At 46.4% G+C, this 23,015-nt stretch overlaps 1 long non-coding RNA gene across 1 annotated transcript in view; it reads left to right on the top strand.

Moving 5' to 3' along the window:
* Window positions 1-20,420, top strand: part of LOC147108713 (uncharacterized) — a 39,155-nt gene extending 18,735 nt beyond the window's left edge. The window contains exons 3-4 of the long non-coding RNA XR_015080634.1: window positions 17,106-17,258; window positions 17,604-20,420. This is a non-coding gene — a long non-coding RNA (uncharacterized LOC147108713). The remainder of the gene's footprint in view (window positions 1-17,105; window positions 17,259-17,603) is intronic.
* Window positions 20,421-23,015: the final 2,595 nt, after the last annotated feature.

Genomic DNA, 23,015 nt, shown 5'->3' with positions numbered 1-23,015 from the left:
TGTGTCGGGTCATTTCGTGTTTCCTTTTCTATGTTTGCATTCGTCACAGGGAGACATTTGACTATAGTCGAGTGGAATAACTCCACTGGATCCACTGCCAGTTCTTCTTCCACCGTCGGCAACGGTAGGCGCGACAGTCCATCAGCATTCCCATGCTGTTTAGTTCCTTTGTACTCGATGTCATATTGGTGAGCCCCTAGGAAAAGGGACCACCTCTGTAGCCGTTGTGCCGTCATTATCGGTACGCCCTTCTGAGGGTTGAAAATGGAGACGAGAGGTTGATGATCAGTTAGTAGAGTAAATTTCTGACCGTGCAGGTAGTGATTGAACTTCTTCACCCCCCACACCAGGCTGAGGGCCTCTCTGTCAATCTGGGCGTAGCTACGCTCGGCTGAAGTTAACGAGCGTGACGCAAAAGCTATCGGCCTCTCAGAACCATCAAGAATTTATGTGACAGTACCACCCCAATGCCGTAGGGAGACGCATCACACGCCAGTCTTATCGGTAGTGATGGGTTGTAGTGAGCCAATACTTCTCTTGAAGTAATTAGGGCAGCACGGTGGCATAGTGGTTAGCACTGTTGCCTCACAGCGCCAGGGACCCGGGTTCGAATCCGGCCTCGGGTGACTGTCTGTGTGGAGTTTGCACATTCTCCCCGTGTTTGCGTGGGTTTCCTCCGGGTGCTCCGGTTTCCTCCCACAGTCCAAAGATGTGCAGGTTAGGTTGATTGGCTATGATAAATTGACCCTTAGTGTTAGGGGGATTAAATACGTGGGGTTACGGGGATAGGGTGGGATATGTGTTGGTGTAGGGGTTACGGGGATCGGGTGGGATATGTGTCGGTGCAGGCTCGATGGGCCGAAATGGCCTCTATCTGCACTGTGGGGTTTCTGTGATTTCTGTGAATTAGGTCCTTACTCTTCTGAAAGGCCCGCTTGCATTCATCGCTCCATTTCCATGCTACTCCCGTTCGTAGTAGGGCATTCAGTGGATGCAGAATTGTGGACAAATTTGGCAAAAACTTATGGTAGTAATTCACCAATCCGAGGAATGACCGCAGTTGCGACACATTTTCAGGCGCTGGAGCCTTAACTACCACTTCAATTTTGTCAGGGGACTTATGCAACCCCTCTTCATCAATCACGTGGCCACAATACGATATCTGTTTCTTAAAAAACTCGCACTTGGGGCGATTGGCTCGTAGCCCATGTTCACGTAGTCTAGTGAGCACCTGCTCTAGGTTGGCAAGGTGTTCACTGTCATCTTCACCTGTCACTAGGATGTCGTCCAAGTAACACTGAGTCCCCGGAATCCCTTGCAGGACTTGTTCCATCGCTCTTTGCCATATCGCCGGAGCTGAAGCTACTCCGAATACCAGTCGAGTATACTGGTAAAGACCTTTGTGAGTGTTTATCGTGAGATACTTCCTGGAGGATTCTTCAACCTCCATCTGCAAATATGCTTGTGCTAGGTCAATTTTTGTAAAACGCTTCCCTCCAGATAGTGAGGCGAAGATATCTTCTATCCTTAGAAGAGGATATTGTACTGTGTGAAGGACTGGGTTCACCGTCACCTTGAAGTCCCCACAGATGCGAACCTTCCTTGGCTCCTCAGACTTATTGTTTAACATTTTTTTCATGACAGGAACGATGGGTGTCGCCCACTCGCTCCAGTCTACCTTAGATAACACGCCTGCATTCTCCAGATTCTCCAGCTCTGCCTCGACGGCTGGGCGAATTGCATATGGTACCGGTCTTGCTTTCAAAAACTTGGGAATTGCATTCTCCTCTATTTTTATCGAGGCGGTTACGCCTTTAAGAGTGCCCAGTTCTTGTTGAAATACCTCTTTGGCGTCAGCTAAGATTGTTGACAATAGTCCAGGAGTGACGTTGTCATCCTTTTTACCAGCCACCGTCAGTGCCTGAATGGAGTGCCAGTCTAAACTTATCTTTCTGATCCATTCACGTCCCAATAACGGTGGTCTACCATCTTGCAGAATGTAGAAATACAATTTCTGTATTTTCTTGCCGTTGTATTCGACAGGCACCCTTATTTTTCCTCTGGGGTATACTTTTTGCCCCGTATACGTCCTCAAGACAATGGATGTCTCTCTCAAGTGTATGTGTGAGAATAGCCGCTCGTAGTCTCGTCGATTCATGATGGTTAGAGCTGATCCTGTATGCAATTCCATTTTGACTTGGGACCCTGCTATTGTGAGGGTGACCCAAATGGTTCGGTGATCCTCTTTTGCGATTATGTTGTGAAGTTTGAGACAGCTTAGTCTCTTGTTCCCGGATTCACTATCGCTCATCTGGTCTTCGGAACTACTGTCCGTCATCTTTTGTACTTTCCTGTACGGTTCCTTAGTAGCCTTTTTGTTGTCGTTGGTCTTCTTCCCAGACCTGCAACCTCGTGCAATGTGTCCCATCTTTCCGCATTGCCTGCATATTTTGTCCTTGGACCAGCAGTCCTTCTGGTCATGGTTTGTTCTGCCGCAGCGATAACATTTTGTAAATCCCAGTGTCATTTCATGGGTGCCGTATTCCTGTGGCTTTTGTTGTATTTCCGCAGCTCCCCTTGCTGCTGCTTCGTATGATACTGCCACGCTGAAAGCCTTATCTAGCGTCAGCTCTTTCTCTGAGAGTAACCTCTTCTGGGTTCCTTCACTCAGGAGTCCACAGACAAATTTGTCCCGTAAGGTATCTGACAGTCCTGCTACGAACTGGCAGTGCTTTGATAGCTTGCGTAGTTCCGTAAGGTAATCAGCATTGCTCTCATTTTTATGCTGATTTCTCCTGTGGAATTTAAATCTTTCTGCTATCAGCAGTGGTGTAGGATTTAGGTGTTCCTGTAGGATAGCAACAATTTCGTTAAAACTCTTCACCTTCGGTATGGCTGGAGTAATCAGGTCCCGCAATAGGCCGTACGTTCTTGCGCCCATTAAATTTAGCAATACCGATGCCTTTTTCTCATCGGCTATTTCGTTTGCCTCGCAATATACCTCGACTCTTTCCACATACGTGGTCCAGTCTTCTATTGCATTATCGAAGGCAGTGATATCGCCAGTCTTTGGCATCTTGAAAATCTAAGATGGCGCCTCCCGCGCTTTTCCTTCTTCCCCGCCGAGTTAAGATGGCGTCTCCCGCGCTTTCCCGCCGCTGCTGCCAACGCTGTTGCTGGCGATTATATTTATTTTACTATCCTGTAATGGCGACGCCCTATGGTCTTCGCGTCTCCCCGATCGCTGCTGCCAACGCCGCTCTCCGCGGTATTTTTATTTTTCTATCATGCTTCAGTATTTGCTCCGTTAATTGAAGAACCATTCCCGTCGCGGAGCGGACCCTCTGGGACACTTCCCTCCCTCTTCTTAGGTCCGAACGCTGCCCGGCTTCGAAGCACCGGCCGCGCCTTGTGTGCTCCACCCTCTCTCTCTCTCTTTGCTTCCCGACTCGCTGCCCGGCCCCGTTGCAGAGCCACCCGATCGAGCTCTAGCCCGCCGCAGCCCAGGAAGGATCAGTGCACTACCTGCCACCAGCCCGATTAGCTGGGAAACCACAGACTGGAGAACCAAGCCTGGCTCTCGACAGTCTCTCCTGCAACTTTTCAATTCGATGATTTGGAGGGCGGTTGCCCACGGTCGACACCCGTTTCTCGAGTTTCTTTGGATTATTATTTTTTTCTTTCTTCTGGCTCCGACCTTCAATAACGTCGTCTGAGGTGCTGCCGAGTTGCAGGTAAGTTCGTTTCTTACTCGTCGCCAGTATTATGTCCGTGTATAATTGAGACACGGACTGCAGGAGTTGATTATAACAAGTCTTTACTGAATGGAGACAACCTGGAAACTGAAACTACAGAAGCCTGCTAGGGCCTTTTATACAGGGGTGGTCACTGCCGGTACTGCAGTCTGAGACCAGTTATTCCCTTAAAGGTACATACACAACACCTAGTGTGGTCATTCTGTCCAGTTCTTTCTTGAGCCGGTCACGCAGGGGTGCTGGAACTCTCCGTGGAGCATGTACCACTGGCTGAGCATCCTCATTTAGCTGGATCTTGTAAGTGAATGGTAGAACTCCAAATCCTTTGAACACATCCTGGAAATTACTCACTACAGAATCCACCGAGTCATCTGGTCTGCTTATGGCACAGTTTATACGGTAGACTCTCTTGACCAGTTCTAAGTCCTCACAAGCTTTGTCACCTAGTAGTGGATCAAGTCCTTCAGCCACAACAGAAAACATGAGATGATGCACTTTGTCTTTGACTGTCACTTTAAGTATGCATACACCTAAGCTATCTATTTTCTGTCCATTATAGTTCTTCAGTAGTACTGACTTTTTCTGTATTTTGGGCTTTTCTTTCATATTTTTAATGTCACTCATACTGATTAAGTTTGCTTTTGCCCCAGTGTCTAGTTTCAATGTAACTAATGCTCCATTTACCTGCAGTGGCATTATCCATTTGTCCTCTTTTACTGCATTAACTTTATGTTCAGCATTGTCCATTCCTGAGGGCTGCACATTTTCTGTATCCTTTTCGATATTGTCACATGACACCATTCCTACAAAAAATGCCTCACTTAAATCAGTGTCCTCAATCACATTGACTTGTTGCCCTTTCTTTGTTTTTACTTTTGAAAAGCATTGTTTGGCAAAGTGATTCTTTCCATTACATTTTGTGCACATTTTTCCAAACGCTGGGCATTGTCTTGACTGGTGCTGGTAACCATAGCGGTTACAATTAAAAATTCCATCCTCCGATTGCTTTGCATTTCTGTTCAGCCCACGTTTCTTCCCCTCGTAGGACACAGCACCGACAGCAGCACAGTCATTCACTACAGTCGCATTATTATTAATTTCACTGAAAGTCTTTGCGTGCTGTTGAGCTAGCTCACTGGCATGGCATATTTTCACAGCATCCTACAAGGTTAGTTCGGTTTCTCTCAACAAACGTTCCCTGACTTTTTTTATCATGAATACCAAACACAATCTGGTCACGAATCATGGATGATTTCAGTTCAGAGAAATTACATGTCTGTGCTTTCAGTTTCAGATCGGTCACAAAGCTATCAAAAGTCTTATTTTGCTGCTGCGTCCGTGAACGGAACACGTACCTCTCGTAGGTCTCGTTCTTTTTTGGAGAACGTGTATCAAACTTCTTTAGCACATTGTCCATTTTTTCTCTGTCCTCCTCTTGATCAAATACAAACATATTAAATACCTCTATCGCCTGCAGGCCTGCAACCATGAGCAGTAACGCTATTTTCCTTGCGTCTGGCATCGTACCGAACCCGATGGCAGCAATGTAGAGTTCGAATTGTTGTTTGAAAGTCCGCCAATTGCAGTTGACATTCCCCGTGAGTTTCAAACCCTCCGGTGGCTTCAAATTCCCCATGTCGCGTTTCACAATATTCAGCAGATATTACCAATCCTGGTACCATGTTATGTTCATAAATAAATAGATGTTTTCATTATGAACAGCTAGCTTGAGCTAGTCATTTATTCAGCCATGTGGACTAGTGTACAGGCATCCATCTTGACTACTGCCTTGTGGGTAGCCCCACTACCAAACATACAGCTCCACCTAGTGTACCATTCTAGAATGACATGTTACTGATCATTACAGAGTGGGGTGAGGTTTGCCAGCATGTGGGATTGGTGACGGAGTGCTGATAGCCACTGTAAGGGCTTGAAAATAAATTTGTGAGAGATATGCTCTGAGACAGCAAATTAAGTGTTTTTTATTGGTTCCTGGAAAAATAAACTAGTATTTTACATAACTACTGAAAATGGATAAAAACATTTGTCCTTGTATACCACATTTACATAATAAATAAATCTGTGCATGGGAAGAGAGGACATTTCCATTGTTTGCTACATAACTAGGTGTTTTGCTTTCCACGTGCATGGTCTGCATTGTGCTTCTGACGCTATGTTGTTGCACACGGTGATTCTCTCACTTTCAGGCTGGACGTGGTTATAACAACTTCTCTTATTCAGCCACAAATATCCTTTTATTGAGGGCAGACCAACAGTGCCTGTTATGTTATCAAATGGACAGTCTTGGGGAACAAAAGCATTTTCTCAGGAAACTGATGCCATGATATAAAAATCTACATTTACCTGACCTATATGACATAAACTGAAGCACTCAACCAAGTTATGGCTCCCTGTGTTATCCAATATTTAAAAAAATTCTAAACACAGAGTTAGTCATTAGATTGTGCTTACAGGTCCCTCTATGTTTACTTCATGGTCACAAGTATAAAATACACCAAAGGAATCATTAAACCCTCATCTTTGCTCCTCACTAAGGAACCGTCTGGGGTTTACCACCCAACTTAGGTCTAGAAGTAACTGCTGCCTAAGTTTGGCTTGCTGAAAAGGTCTTACATCACCCAGTTTGGATTGAATTCGAGCTTACCTTACCAACACTCAATTAGTATATCCACAAGCTGCTGAGTGAATGGATTAACCCTTTGCAGAGCTTACACGATCATGTCCTTATGAGCGGCATGGTTGAATTGATCTTTCTCCCCAGGATGGTGGTGTTAGTTTCTGGGACGTTGAGTTCTAGGCACCACACCTTAGGAAGGATATATTGGCCTTGGAGGGAGTGCAGCGTAGGCTTACCAGAATGATACCCGGACTCCAACGGTTAAGTTACGAGGAGAGATTACACAAACTAGGGTTGTATTCCCTAGAATTTAGAAGGTTAAGGGGTGATCTGAGCGAAGTTTTCAAGATATTAAGGAAAACAGATAGGGTAGATAGAGAGAAACTATTTCTGCTGGTTGGGGATTCTAGGACTCGGGGGCATTGTCTAAAAATTAGAGCCAGACCTTTCAGGAATGAAATTAGGAAACACTTCTACACACATAGGGCTGGATTTTTCCAACCTCGGCGGGTCCATGGCGGGCGATGTCCGTGGTGTGTGGGGACCTCACATCTGTCTCGATCCCAGCCTCAAACAAGATTTTATGTTAATTGGGCTTCTTAATCCCGCCCTGCGGGGTTCCCGGCCAATTAATAGGAAGTGGGTCTGATGACATAATTTGATGACGCAACACTAGCTGGTTTCCTTAAAGGGGCCATGTGCAAATTGATTTTGACAGTTCTGCTGCAAACACCGACAAGCACTGCACAAAGGTACACAGCTGCACCCAGGGTCTCCCATGACTCCCTCCATATGCTTATGGAGGGAGTCACAGCACGCAGGGAGGTTCCCTTCCCTTTCAATGGGCAGAAGACACCTCCCCAGGATACCAACGCAACCTGGTTGCACATTGCACAGGAGGACACAAGCAGAGATGTTGTCAGGAGGACCAGGCTGCAGTGGTGCAAACCTTTCAATGATCTCAGTAGATCACAAATCGTTACTGCAAAGCCACACTCAACCTCATCCTGCTGTGTCACTCATCACATCCCCATCACTCTGCCTTCCCTACCCTACTCCTGCACATCCTTACTCACACCAACTTACCTTGCACCTCCACCCATCCCTCTCTATCTATATTATCACTTCCCCATCTCACTAGCCACTCCTCACACTCACCCTCATTCTTGTCCAATCATACCAGCTAACAACACACAGTGTAGGCACTTGGGTGTTTTAGCCAATGTTCATGTAAACTTTCTGTTAATGTGTTGTCAAGCATTGAAATCCTTATTGTCACCACTTTGCCTTCTTGGACAGATTTGTGTGCACCTTTGAAAGTGTGTTAGTGAGTTCCAGTGAATGGTGAGACATAACGTCCCCCCCACTGCCCCCCACCCCTAATGGTGATGAGTGTGAAAGGAATGGCTTGGACATTGTAGGGATGCTTTATGGTGCTGGTGTGGAGTGGTGCCAACCTGGTGCATCATGTGGCAGCCAGGGTGTACAGCATCAAGTGAAGCAAATCTGGACATGGTGGGCGGGATTTTCATTGAGGAGTCGGGTAGGAGGCGGGACTACAACTTTCGGGGTTGTAGTCCCGCCTCCATCGAGCTCTAGCCAACCCACGTGATTTTGACTTGATTGACCTTGTTGAGCCCGCCCAGCGGGCTCAGCAGGCCAATTAGGGGCCACTCGGCAACAGGTGATGTCACAGATTGACATTTCATGTCAAGACCTTTTGACAGATGAAATATCAGCGTTTCACTGCTGTTTGAAGCTGTCAAACACTGACAATCTGTATTCTAAGTTAATTCCTTCCTCTCAGGCTGATTTAGAGATTTCCCCGGAACAGAAAGCTGAATGCTGCAATTTTTGACAGCTCGCAGCCATTCTGCTTTCTGTGCCGGTGAGATGAGGGACTCCCGAGACCTGAAGGAAAAAAGGCTGTAAAGGTAAGTAAAGGTAATTAAGCTTCTTTAAACACTTTATACACACCAAACACACTTACCTTTGCACTCATGCATCCATCACTCACCTGAACACCGGACATCTCGACCCCTCCAAGCCCTTCATCCCGACGGCCCGCCTCCTCTAACTTGGCATGGTTTGGAGCCGTCGGGAATCCCACACTTTAACATTAAAAACAGGGATTAGGCTAAAAACTGCCTGTTAACTACTTGTTAACAGGCAGTTAATTGGCACTAATCCCCTTCCCGCCTCGGGGAGGCGGGTCCCAGTGCGGGGCGGGTACCCGCCTCCTTTGAAACTGGCATGGAGGCGAGTTGGGGGCGGGATGGGTTCGGGACCCCCGATTTTGGGATTTTAACCCCTCACACGCCTCCAGTCCCACCTCCACAGCCTAAAGAAAATCCTGCCCGGTGAGTCCATCGCTGGCATGCTGGGCAGCAATGTGGATGGGTAATGTTGCTCTGTGTCCAGTGCAGCATCAGTTGATTGCGGAGAAGGTTGGTGTGGATGTTGGTGCTGCTGGTGTGCCCAGTGATGCTGGTGTTGGGGCTGATCGTGTTGGGATTCTGAGGACCAAGGTAAGATTTCTTCAAGGGAACCGATACTGATGGAATAGATGGCAGGTGAGGTTGAGATGACAGAAGTAATCTGTCAGTGTTGAGATAGGTTGTTCCAAGGAGGTGACAGTGGATAGAGAGATTACTACAAACACTTCAAAAGTGCATAAAGCTCAAAAGTGGGTTCCAAATCATTAATGCTCCAGCTTCCAAGATTGGGAAGTGAACAACTGTGAAATGGTAGGTTTTAGACCACTTTTGCAGCTTTCACCTATTCACTGCAATCCACAGTCATTGAGAACCCGACATATTTACTTGACGTGATAGTCGCTCTCCGGGAACCTCATTGAAAACCTGGTAAAATGTTAAGTACATGGGAAAATGGTTCTTAACTACCTTTTAATAAGCTTTTAACTATCTAAGTTGGCTGACCCGCCACTTGGTGTCGGGTCTGTTCAGGGATGACAGACCTGACACTTGGGAAACTGACAAGGAGGCGGGTTTACAGCAGGATACCGGCCCGCTGTCAATCTTTGTGATTTTGACAGCAGACCCGCCTCCAAACCTGCACTCTGAGCGCCGGCAAAATTCAGCCCAAAGGATGGTAGAAGTTTGGAACTCTCTTCCGCAAACGGCAATTGATGTTAGATCAATTGTTAATTTTAAATCTGAGATTGATAGCTTTTTGTTAACCAAAGGTATTAAGGGATTTGGGCCAAGGACGGATATATGGAGTTAGGTCGCAGATCGGCCATGATCTCATTGAATGGCGGAACAGGCTCAAGGGGCTCAATGGCCTACTCCTATTCCTATGTTCCTAGTTGATGAGCCTCTTCGGTGGAGGGGTTATCTGTTCCACTCAGATCCTTTGTTCCGGCTGTATTCACCTCATGCACAAGTGCCGATATTTGAGCTGGCTTACTTAACTCTCACCTTCCTTGATCTCAGACAACTTGTACAGTTAAATGACACATGTCTCTGCCTTTAACTGGCTACTTTATAATCTATTTTATAATCCCCATGTACATGATTTACATTATCAGCATTAAACTACTTCTGATAATTGTCAGCCCACCTTCCAAACAGTCTAAGTTCCTCTGTAGCTTAACCCCATCATCTGCCATATTAACTACCCATCCTATTTTGAAGCTACTGACACCCTACAGCTAGAATTGTGCATTGGACATGTTTGTTTTTAGTACTCAGAAGGCCTTGCCAATACTCTCATGACTGTGATTGACTGTGACATTGCCCACCCACTTCTCCTCTATAAAATTACCAAACTCTTTTCAATTACAAACCTTGAACTCCTTGGTAATCATGTCTAAACTACATTGAGGAAAACAGGTGGCAAAGTTGGCTGAAGAAAACTAAATGAGTTGAATCCTTGAACAACTTGGCCTTACTCATCAATGTTTTACAAAATATATGTCTTCATCGAGTTACGTATGTCTTCCTAGTGTTGAAACATCATATCCCTGCTTGGCAGGCAGTGGACAAAAAGAAATGACATTGTTTCTGTAAAGTCCCTTAAGATAGTACACGGCATGTTGGTTGGCCTACTCCATCCTGTAGAATAGCATAGAAATGTGTCTGAGCTATCAGTTTTCAACACAACTGAGTTATGTAGCTCTGTATTGCTAGCTGTAGCCCCAGAACTGGTATGTATACCAGGAGCCAATGAGGAGCAGTAGACATGTTTCAACATTTTGTATCAATCCAGAAAGACCACAAGGAATATCAGGTACAAAGTTTCTCTTACCTCATGAACTCTTTTCCAGATTGTATTCCTGCCTAAATCTCTGTGCCTTCTATGGGAGAAAAAAAATCTACTTGCTGAACCAGAATTGTTGCCACATGTTCAGGCTTGCTCTGTAACACCCAGTAACATTTCTCCAGATTTATCTGTTCTGTCGAAAACCACCAGTGTTGATTCTGTCTCGATGCAGTTACCTCCTGCTGCACCTTATTGATTCTATGATTACAAGATTCAATCTATCCATTTTTTAAATAAAATGAAATAGCATGTGTGCAACTTATTCAAGCTGAGGAGGTAGGGAACATATGAAGTAAATGCAAGGAAAGCAAGTGGAAAAACTACCAATAAGGACGTATCAATACAAGCAGTCAGCAAAATGTACCAATAAGAGAAAGACAGGGAGCCAATCCAATCACCCTGAAAACGTTTTGAAACACCTTTTGACTGCAACTTTGTTTTCTCAGTAAGAAGTATCTAGTTTGTAACATGACGAAGACATAAAAAATTGCATATTTCACAATATGATTAAACTTTCCTATAATGTTGTTTTTTGTACGTTAACAATTTTACTTGAAGGCCTCAGCCTATTTAAAGTATAGAATTTGAGTATATTCTTTCCACAACTTTAAATTTTGCAGCTGGAAGAGACTTTATTCTAATTCCCAGCATGCATCAGTATGATTTTCTCAGGTAATTGTGCAGAACTCCAAGCATAATGGGCCGTATATTCTGATCCCTACGTGTTATGTATTGTGTTCTATTGTGTGTTCTCCTCCCACCTGTGGTGGCGCTGTCACAGGCGGTAAATGGTTGGGTGTTCTCGGTTAAGTTTAGCTCTCTTTGTTCGGAACTTGCCAGAACTTCCTTTCCTTCCAATAAAGCACTTCATGTTTGAATCTCTGAGTTCTGAGTCCTAAATTGTGTCTAGGTAGAAAGGTACCGACACAACAAGTGGCAACGAGGAGCAGATGAATCTGCGTACGTTACGGGTGCAGTGAGTAAACAGAAAATTTAATTTGAAACGTGAGATGGCTACTATATTAGGAAACATCGGTGATTTTGATGAAAATGTGGAGCAATGGAGCGCATATACGGAACGTTTTGACTATTTTGTATTGGCGAATGCAGTGGCAAATGAAAAGGTCGTGCCTACCTTTTTGAGTGTAATCGGGCCGAAGACTTTCAATTTACTTCGCAGCCTCGTGCAGCCAGATAAGCCAGGAACTAAAACATATAAGCAACTAGTGGAAATTCTTGGAGCACATTTTTCACCAAAACCCCTGGTTATTGCTGAGAGATTTAGATTTCACAAATGGAATCAAGAGGAGGGGGAATCAGTGACAATGTTTATTGCTGTTTTAAAAAGGTTGTCAGAACACTGCCAGTTCAAGGAGGTGCTGAATGGCACCATTAGAGACAGACTTGTGTGTGGTCTGCAAAATGCAGCCACACTGAAGCGCCTTCTTACTGAGGACAACCTTACTCTTGAAAAGGCCATTGAAGTTAGTGTCTCCATGGAGATGGTGGAAAAGGAGGCTCACCAGTTGAGTTCAACAGGGAGAGTTCACAAGGTGTCGTCTGAGCCTAAAGGTGCGCGGAACGGCACATGTTACCGTTGTGGGAAAACGGGCCATCACGCTAATGACTGCTGGTGTACGGAGCTGGAATGCCGAAATTGTGGCAAAAAGGGTCACATTGAACGCGCCTGTAGAGGTAAAAAAAGGACAGAGCTGGGATGCATGGAAGCAAAATGTCTGTATTTGGACAAGAGAGGAAAAAAAGTGTCCATTCAGTGCAGTATGATGGAACAAGCAAAACAGAGGGGAGCGACACCTCTGAGGAGGAAGAGGTGCATATACTGATGGTTGCAGGTGGTTCAAATGGCTACTGGGTGTCACCACAGCTGGAGGGACAATCAGTGCGGATGGAGGTGGACACAGGCGCGGCTGTGTCCCTTGTTTCAGACACTGTCTACAACAAAATGCTAAAGCATCTTACCCTTCAGCCAACAAACATTGTGCTAAAGACGTATACCGGCGAACCTGTGGCCATGAGAGGCGTCATTGAGGTGACAGTTAAATTGAACGGACAGACTGCAAAACTGCCACTATATGTGGTAAAGGGAAATTACCCATCGCTACTGGGACGTGCGTGGCTAGAGAAAATCACGCTGGACTGGCCTGCAGTCCGCATGATGTCAAAAGGGGAGTCAGGTCTGACTGCCGTGTTAAACAAACATGCAGAACTCTTCAATGGGGAACTTGGGAGCATGAAAAAGATCAGCGTGAGACTGGACATTAAACCTGACAGCAAGCCAAAGTTTCACAAAGCCCGACCTGTACCCTATGCAATTAGGCCAAAAGTTGAGGCTAACTTGGAGGCCTTAGTCGAGAATGGAGTCCTGGAGCCTGTGAGCGTGAGCAAATGGGCCACACCCATTGTTCCTGTCCTGAAAAAGGATGGATCTGTTCGAATCTGCGGGGATTTTAAAGTGACTAGTAACCCGGTGCTGTCTGTGGAACAGTACCCTCTTCCCCTCATTGATGATCTTTTTACAGGCCTGGCCGGAGGGCAAAAGTTCAGCAAAATAGACTTATGCCAGGCTTATCTACAAATGCATGTCGATGACAAATCAAAGGAGCTGCTGACAATTGTGACACACAAGGGGCTATACAGGTACTGCCGCCTTCCGTTTGGAATTACGTCGGCCCCTGCTCTATTCCAAAGGGCAATGGATCAGATTTTGAGTGGACTGCCAGGAGTCCAGTGCTACCTGGACGACATCCTGGTCACTGGGACAAATGAGGAGGATCATCTTCTGAACTTGGATGCGACACTACAACGACTGAAAGAGTACGGACTCAGAGTTTGTAAAGACAAATGTGAATTCTTTCAGTCTTCAGTTGAGTACCTGGGGCATGTGATTGACGCTACTGGCCTGCATAAGGCGCCGCCAAAGGTCAAGGCGATCGTGGAGGCCCCAGCACCCCAGAATGTGAGCCAGTTACGTTCATTTCTGGGGCTACTTAACTACTATGGGAAGTTTATTCCAGACTTAGCAACATTGCTGAAGCCGTTACATCAGTTGCTATGTCAAGGCAAAACATGGAAATGGACTGAACTGTGCAACGAAGCTTTCGCCCAAGCAAAGAAAGCATTGCTGAATTCGGAGGTCCTGACACACTTCGACCCAAAGCTACCCGTGCAGCTAGCATGTGATGCATCACCATATGGTGTGGGAGCAGTCATATTCCACATCATGCCTTTGGTTGAAGAGAAACCTATCGCCTTCGCATCACGCACCTTGAACAAGGCCGAGAGTGACTATGCGCAGATCGAGCGCGAGGCCTTGGGAATCATTTTTGGAATTCGAAAATTTCATCAGTACCTGTTTGGGAGAAGGTTCACACTCCTGACAGACCACCGTCCATTGACTTCAATCTTCGGGCCCCACACCGGAATTCCGTCTCTCGCTGCAAGCAGGATGCAAAGGTGGGCTTTACTGTTGTCAGGACACACATACGACATCAAATATCGTAAATCAGACTTGCACGGCAACGCAGACGGTCTCTCGAGGCTACCCTTGCCTGTTACTCCCCCAGAGCCTCGTCAGATAGACATCTTCTACTTTAGACAAGTGGAGGGAGCACCTGTCACTGCAGTTCAGGTGCGAAGGTACACCCGCAACGATCCAGTCCTGTCTGAGGTAATGGACGATGTCATTCGAGGGAGAGCGATAGGAGATTCTCCTAGTTTGAAACATTACGTTTCAAAAAGAAATGAGCTCTCCGTCCAGGCAGGTTGTCTTCTTTGGGGACGCCGTGTCATCATTCCGCCACCTCTGAGGGAACCTATACTGCAAAAACTTCATACAGGCCACAGTGGGATGGTTCGGATGAAGGAAATGGCAAGAAGCTACTTCTGGTGGCCAGGTCTCGATGGGAATATTGAGGAGAAAGCCAAAACATGTTCCCCATGTCAAATGTTCCACAGCTGGCAACCCTACACCCCTGGGATTGGCCTGCAGAAGTGTGGCAGCGAGTACATGTGGACTTCGCCGGTCCTTTCGAAGGGAAGATGTTTATGGTGGTTGTGGACGCTCGTAGCAAGTGGCCAGAGGTCGCTGTGATGAGGTCTACCACGGCAGAGAAAATAATTGAGAAACTTGGTGAGATGTTCAGCCGTTATGGCTCACCGGAACAACTCGTAAGTGACAACGGTCCACAATTTGTATCACAGGAGTTTGCAACCTTCCTGCATGTGAATGGTGTCCAACACATCAGGTCTGCGCCCTATCATCCCTCTACTAACGGCCAGGCAGAAAGGTTCGTGCAAACTTTGAAGCACGCCTTGAAGGCATCGCAAGGTCAGGGCTCAGTCCACCAACATCTGAACAGCTTCCTGTTGTCCTACAGGAACGAGCCGCATGCCACAACCAAAACTTCCCCCGCTTCGCTCATGATGAAGAGGCAGTTGCGGACAAGTTTTGACTTACTCAAACCTCCAAGGGCAGAGCAGGTTGTCCATCGTCAACAACAAGCTCAAGTTGAAAAGAGAGAGAAAAGAGCCAAGGAGAGACGGTTTCATCCGGGAGAGCACGTCCTAGCTCGAAACTACAACACTGGACCGAAATGGGTTCCTGCTACGGTGATCGCGCAGACGGGCCCTGTGTCTTACACGGTTGAGACTGCTGAGGACGTCGTCTGGAGAAGACACACAGATCAACTGTTGCTAGGAGCAGAGACAGCCACAGAGGCTCCAACGGCTGATTGGCCTGAACTGTTTCCGGATGATACCGCAAACCAGCATCCTTTGCCACAGTGCTCTTCTCCAACACAGGAAGTCAAAGAGACTGTTCCACCTGTGCAAACTCCTGACTTTCAACTGACACAGGCACCTTCTCCATCCAGGCCTGTGTCAATGCCTACTGCTGTGGAAGCCAGCGATGACCGCCGGTATCCTGTCAGAGAGCGGCGGCCTCCAAGACGGTTGGATCTGTAGGCTTAGTGGCCGAGAAATTCGGTGGGCTTTGCGCCCAGTTACAGCTCAAAGAGGGCTTCTGCGCCAGTAGGGGTGGTAGCGCTGATTTTGAGGGCCGCGGTAATGGCGGCAGTAGCCGGTAGCGCTGCGTCGGCACCGATGACGTCATCGGTGTGCGCAGTGCCCCGGTTCCGCCCCGACCCCCATCTTCAGTAGCGGCCGCCTCTTCCGTGGCGGCCGCTAACAACATCGGGAGACCGGGTCCTTACTGCAGCCTTAGCGGGGCGCTTTAAGGTGGAGGTGCGGCCGGCCGCTTTTTCGGCGGCCGCCTGCCCGCACCTCCTTCCCCGGCCTCCTCCACTCCCCCCCCCACGGCATTGCCGGCTGGTTTCCGTGGAGCCCGGCACTTCTCCGTTGTGCCGGGCTCTTTTGCCGGCACTCGCGATCGGGGCTCTGGCCGTTGCAGGCACCTCCTCCTTAAGAGAAGGAGGAGGCCTGCAGTACCGCAGCCTGCCGCACCGCATCGGGTGGCGCAGCGGCAGCTAGAGCGCTGAAATTCAGTTTCAGCGCCCCAAGCGGGGGCGGGCACACCCTGGAATAGCGCCCGGTTCCGACTTGGGGCGCTAAAACTGAATTTCTGACGGTCGCAACTGGCTCCGCGCCCAGCGCTAACTTTTGGGCGCTAGCCAGCTGGCGGGCCCAAACTGAATTTCTAGGCCAGTGACTTACCCACAAGACTGGGGCAGAATAAACCCCAGGATAAAGTCAGGGTTTGAGGCAGTCTACCTCTACCCTAGGTTAGTTGAGTGTATTGAAAGTAACTTACCTATTGAGGAATAATGTGGACCTTCCATTTAAGAGGGGAGGAAATGTTATGTATTGTGTGTTCTATTGTGTGTTCTCCTCCCACCTGTGGTGGCGCTGTCACAGGAGATAAATGGTTGGGTGTTCTCGGTTAAGTTTAGCTCTCTTTGTTCGGAACTTGCCAGAACTTCCTTTCCTTCCAATAAAGCACTTCATGTTTGAATCTCTGAGTTCTGAGTCCTAAATTGTGTCTAGGTAGAAAGGTACCGACGCAACACTACGGGTGGGTACGCGCTGTGCCAAGCGCATGCGCTGAAAACCGGCATTTCCAATCTGTCAAGAATGCTCCGATCTGTTAAGATCGGACACCTGCCCTGGAGAAGGACCTCTGAGCGGATAGTTCCGATTTCTGGAGAACCTCCCCCTGCAGAAAACCCTTAGAAATCTTACGTAAGGCCTGCTTTTACCAGCATAAGAGTTGAAAAAAAGTTTTTAAAAAAAATTCACTAATTTATCATTTAAAAATACTTTTTAAAAAAAAGGTAAAAAACTTTAATTTTTTTCCAAAAAATTAAAGTTTTTGTTTAAAATATTTATTTATTGTCATTTCAAATCATTTTAAAAATGTGATTTAAAAAAATAATTTATTTAATGTTTTACAGTGATTTGGGGTCTATCTGTCAAGGCTGTGAAGGGAGATTCCCTTCTCCTATTGGCTCCCCATGGCCCACATGATCCCAGGGACACTTGAGAACCGCACATTTTGAGTTGGAGAGGCCCAGGAGCGGAAGTATACGCACCTCGGGAGCCCTCAGGTAAGTCCATAGATTTTTTCCAGCCTCCGCACACTGGAAACCTCCGATCGGAAAATACAGGCCAATGGTTTCTCAGGCTATAACAGTAATTAAGTTTCCACATCTATCCAAATGCCTTTTGAACTAGCTAAAACAAGAGCATTAGAACTTTTTTTGAGAAATTCTGGTGGGAAAAGTATTTAGAAGTGCTTATTTTTACTTCAGGGAGAGAAAGAGAGCCTGGCAGAAATTTAGAGAGCAACAGGATAGAATCCTTCCATTTGACTTTTTTTCATACTGTGTATTCAAAAATGATTGTTCATATCAATTTGTTTATTTACACAGCTGTGATACTTATTTCCTCAGGTGACAGAAGTGCAGCCTTTGGTCACCTGTGGAAGAGAGTGTTTGAAGACCAGGACCTCAAACCCAGCACCAAGCTCATGGTCTACAGAGCAGTAGTGATACCTGCCCTCCTGTATGCTTCAGAGACATGGACCATGTACAGCAGGCACTTCAAAGTACTGGAGAGGTACCACCATCGCTGCCTCCGCAAGATCCTGCAAATCCATTGGCAGTATAGGCACACCAACATCAGTGTTCTCGCTCAGGCCAACATCCCCAGCATCGAAGCTTTGACCACGCTCGATCAGCTCCGATGGACGGGTCACATCGTCCGCATGCCCGATACGAGACTCCCAAAACAAGCGCTCTACTTGGAGCTCTGACATGGCAAGAGAGCCCAGGTGGGCAGAGGACACGCTTCAAGGACACCCTCAAAGCCTCCTTGAAAAAGTGCAACATCCCCACCGACACCTGGGAATCTCTGGCCCAAGACTGCACAAAGTGGAGGAGAAGCATCCGGGAAGGCGCCGAACACCTCGAGTCTCTTCGCCGGGAGTAAACGGAAGCCAAGCGCAAGGAGCGCACGTCAACCCAAGCACCCCACCCACCCGCCCCTTCAACCACCGTCTGCCCCACCTGTGACAGAGACTGTAGGTCCCGCATTGGACTCATCAGCCACCTGAGAACTCATTTTTAATGTGGAAGCAAGTCATCCTCGGTTCCGAGGGACTGCCCAAGAAGATACTTATTTATCTACCTGCAGTGATGGGTAATAATTATGAAAGGAAAACATTTAAAGCTGTTATTTGGATGTAATATGCATGTGGTGCATCCTATTGATCTGGTGTTATAATGCAAGGTCAGCTCATTATAACAGTAACAACAACTTGTATTTATATAGCACCTTTATCATAGTAAAATGTCCCAAGCCACTTCACAAGACTATTAAAAGACAAAAAAATTGACACTGAGCCACATAAGGAGAAATTAGGGCAGGTGACCAAAAGCTTGGTCAAAGAGGTAGGTCTTAAGGAGCGTCTTAAAGGCGGAGAGGTTTAGGCAGAATGACCAAGATTGGGAACTAAATATTCCAGGATATTTAACTTTTAGAAGAGACAGGCAGTATGGAAAAGGAGGGGGGAGGGGTGCGGTAGCCCTTATAATAAAGGAGGGGATAAAGACAATAGGGGGAAAGGATCTTGGCTTGGAAAAACAAAATGTAGAATCAATTTGGGTGGAGCTAAGAAACAACAAGGGGCAGAAAACACTAGTGGGAGTAGTTTATAGGCCCCCTAACAGTAGTTGTAGTGCCAGGCAGAGTACAACTCAGCAAATTAGAGATGCATGTAACAGGGGATTTTAACTTTCATATAGACTGGGCAAACCAAATTTGCAGTAATAGTGCAGAGGAAGAGTTCATGGAATGCATTCAAGATAGGTTTCTATATCAGTATGTCAAGGAACCTACTAGGGAATTGGCTGTTTTATATCTAGTATTGTGCAATGACACAGGGTTAATTAATAACCTTGCATTTTCCCTAATACTGATGTCAGGCTAACTGGTCTATAGTTACCCATTTTCTCTCTCCCTCCTTTCTTAAATAGTGGGGTTACTTTGCTACCTTCCAATCGTAGTTAAGGAGCCTCTGGGGAGCAGTGATCATAATATGATAGAATTTTATGTTGCGTTTGAGAGTGATTTATTTAAGTACGAAACTGGGGTCCTAAATCTGAACAAAGTAAACTACGTAGGTATGAGAGGTGAGTTGGCAAAAGTAGATTGGGAAACTAGATTAAAAGATATGACAGTAGAAAAGCAATGACAAACATTTTAAGAAATAATTAATGATTCGCAACAAATATACATTCCCTTAAGGAATAAAAACACCATGGGAAAAATGGTCCACCCGTAGCTAACAAGAGAAATTAAAGTTAGTATTAGATTAAAGGAAGAGGCCTGTAATGTTGCCAAAAAGAGTAGTAAGCCTGAGGATTGGGAGTATTTTAGAATTCAGCAAAGGAGGACCAAGAAATTGATAAAGAAACGGAAAATAAAATGAGAGTAAACTAGCGAGAGACATAAAAACAGACTGTAAAGCTTTATGTAAAAAGGAAAAGATTAGCAAAAGTAAATGTGGGTCCTTTACAGACTGAGGCAGGAGAAATTATTATGGGGAATAAGGAAATGGCAGAGAAATTAAACAAATACTTTGGCTGCGATTTTGCATTCGGTGTCGGGATGGGTGCGGGTCAGCTGGATTCCGGGTTCCGGTCCCGCCCCCAGCTGCCTCCGCTCCACAGACGTGATTTTCCCTTGATTGGCCTGGTTAACGGCCAAATAACAGGAAGCGGGTCTGATGACATAATTTGAGGACGTGTCATCTGCCAGTTTCCTTAAAGGGTCCATGCACAATTTTATTTTGACAGTTGATTTTTCAGTGTTTGACAGCATTGAGGTGCTGAAAACACTGACAATCACTGCACAAAGGTGAACTCTTACACCCAGGCTCTCCAATGACTCCCTCCTTATGCTGGAATAGATGGCAACTGCAGGTGAGATGACAGAAGCGATCTGCCACTGGTGAGAGAGGTTGTCCCAATGAGGTGGCACTGGACTTATAGTTGGATTTTAAAACTTGTAAGCTAAAGAAATCTGTATATGTTTTAAAAATGCAGTAACCAACATTTTCTTTGCTCTGAAACTCACCATGTGCAACATTGCATCCTTCACACCACTTCTGCAGCTGTCATCTTTTCACAAGCATCAGACCAGACTCACAACACGCCACACTTAACCGGCGTGTTGTCTGGACGTCGTGAAACCCGACCCAGAAGTGGGAAAATGTAAGTAGTGTTCAGCCTGTTTTTCTAAGTGCCTGTTAATAGGCAGGTAATTGCCTTTAATCTATTTCCCGCTGCTAGGTGTCAGGTCCATTCGCAAATTGGGGACCCGACACTTGGGAAGGCTGTTTGGAGGCGGGTTGATGGCGGGTTCGGGACCCACCGTCAATCAATAGGACTTTAACCTCTGACCCGCCTCTCTGGGCGCAGGCAAAATCGCGGTCTGTGGGCGGAATCTTACCTGGAAGGCCGAGTTCAAGGTGGGACTGTTGGTTTTCGGGTTCCAGTCCCGCCCCCAGCGACGTCTGATGAGCTGACGCTATTTTCCCCTGATTGGCCTTGTTAAGCCCGCCCTGCAGTCATGACGCTTCCTCTGCCGGTTTTCTTAAAGGCATATGCACCACACTTGTTTGACAGCATTGAGGGGCTGTCAAACATTGAAAATCACTGTCCAAAGGAGAGCCCTTGAACTCAGGCTCTCCAATTACTCTCTCCTTAGGATAAAACAGATGGCAGCTGCAGCTGAGATTGCAGAAGTCATCTGTCACTTTTCCCGATGAGATGAGGCTACACAAACACTTCACAGCTTGTCACCTGCAGAAACATCTAACCACATTAAAAATTACTTTCACAACATTTTCTCACCTCTGATACTCACCAGTGTCCCATTGAATCCTTTAAACCACCTCTGCAGCTGTCATCTATAAACAAAAATTACAGTAGACCCACATCACGCCTCACTTACCCTGGCGGGGATCCCGACGTCGGGAAGCCCGCAGCAGCAGTCGAAAAATTGGAAAAAGCCTCTTAAGTGCCTGTTAACTACCTGTTAACAGGCAGGTAAGTGGCTGTAATCATCTTCCCGCCTCTAGGAGTCGGGACCCTGTGCAAATTGGGGAGCCGAATCCCAGAAAGATTGGTTGGAGGCGGGTTGGGAGCGGGTTTGGGACCTGCTCCCATTTTGGGGGATTTTCCCAGCAGTCCCTTTGGGCTGGATTTTGTCAATGGGGGTGCGTTGGGGGTGGGACTACTGATTGTCAGGAAAGCTGGTGACAGAGGACGTCGGAGTATGATGTTTCATCTGTCAAAAACATTTTGACAGGTGAATTGTCAGCGTTTAACAGCTTCGAGATGCTGTCAAACACTGACAATCTCTGTTCTATAGTAAACCCTTGCACTTAAGGCACACCAAAATCTATTTCCTCAGCAGAAATCAGATGGCTGCTGCATCTGAGAATGCAGCAGCCATTCTGTCATCTTTGCTGTTGAGATGAGGAACCTCCGGATCCCCAAGTGTTGAAGCCTGCAGGTAGAAGCAAAGGTAAGTAAACTTTTTCTAACACTTTACACTCACCTCTCATACTTACCTCTCCACACTTGCACCCATCACTCACCTCCACAGGGGACTTTTCAATCCCTCTCACCCCTGCAGACCCACTGCTCGCCTTGCTGACCCTGGCGGGTTTTCCCCGACGTTGGGAAGCCCGCACTTGCAGGGGTAAAATGGGGATAAGCCTCAAAACTGCCTGTTAACTAACTGGAAGATGGCACAGAGGCAGGTTGGGAGCGGGTTCAGCACCGGCTCCCAGTTTCTGCCATTTTCCTGGCAGTCCCGCCTCCATACCCATCTCCCCAGGGCTGAAAAAATTACCCCCTTTGTGTCTGTCTTCACAGATGAAGACGCAAAAAAAATTCTGGAAATAGTGGAGAACCAAGGGTCTAATGAGAATGAGGAACTGAAAGAAATTAGTATCAGTAAGGAAATAGTACTGGAAAAATAAATGGGACTGAAAGCCGCTAAATCCCCTGGACCTAATGGCCTACATCCTAGGGTTTTAAAAGAGGTGGCGATAGACATAGTGATTGCATTGGTTGTCATCTTCCAAAATTCCATAGATTCTGGAACGGTTCCCATGGATTGGAAGGCGGCAAATGTAACCCCACTATTTAAGAAAGGAGGGAGAGCGAAAATGGGGAACTATAGACCAGTTAGCCTGACATCAGTAGTAGGGAAAATGCTAGAATCTATTATTAAGGATGTGGTAACAGGGCACTTAGAAAATAATAATAGGATTAGGCAGAGTCAACACAGATTTATAAAAGGGAAATTGTGTTTGACAAATCGGTTTTTTGAGGTTGTAACTAGCAGAATAGATAAGGGGGAACCAGTGGATGTAGTGTATTTGGATTTTCAGAAGGTATTCGATAAGGTGCTACACAACAGGTTATTAAACAAAATTAGGGCTCATGGGATTGGGGCTAATGTACTAACATGGATTGAGGATTGGTTAACAGACAGAAAACAGAGAGTAGGAATAAACGGGTCATTTTCGGGTTGGCAGGCTGTAACTGGTGGGGTACTACAAGGATCAGCGCTTCGGCCTCAGCTATTTACAATCTATATCAATGATAATGGAAACAAATGTAATATATCCAAGTTTACTGATGATACAAAGCTAGGTAGGAATGTAAGTTGTGAGGAGATGCAAAGAGGCTTCAAGGGGATATAGACAGGCTAAGTGAGTGGGCAAGAACATGGCAAATGAAATATAAATGTGGAGAAATGTGAAGTTATCCACTTTGGTAGGAAAA

Source organism: Somniosus microcephalus, chromosome 13 (genome assembly GCF_052327205.1).
Source record: "Somniosus microcephalus isolate GS21.2 chromosome 13, FLI_Smic_1.0, whole genome shotgun sequence".
In the NCBI taxonomy this organism is placed as follows: Eukaryota; Metazoa; Chordata; class Chondrichthyes; order Squaliformes; family Somniosidae; genus Somniosus; species Somniosus microcephalus.
The sequence above is the reverse complement of the archived record's forward strand: the minus strand, read 5'-3'. Positions and strand labels throughout refer to the sequence as shown.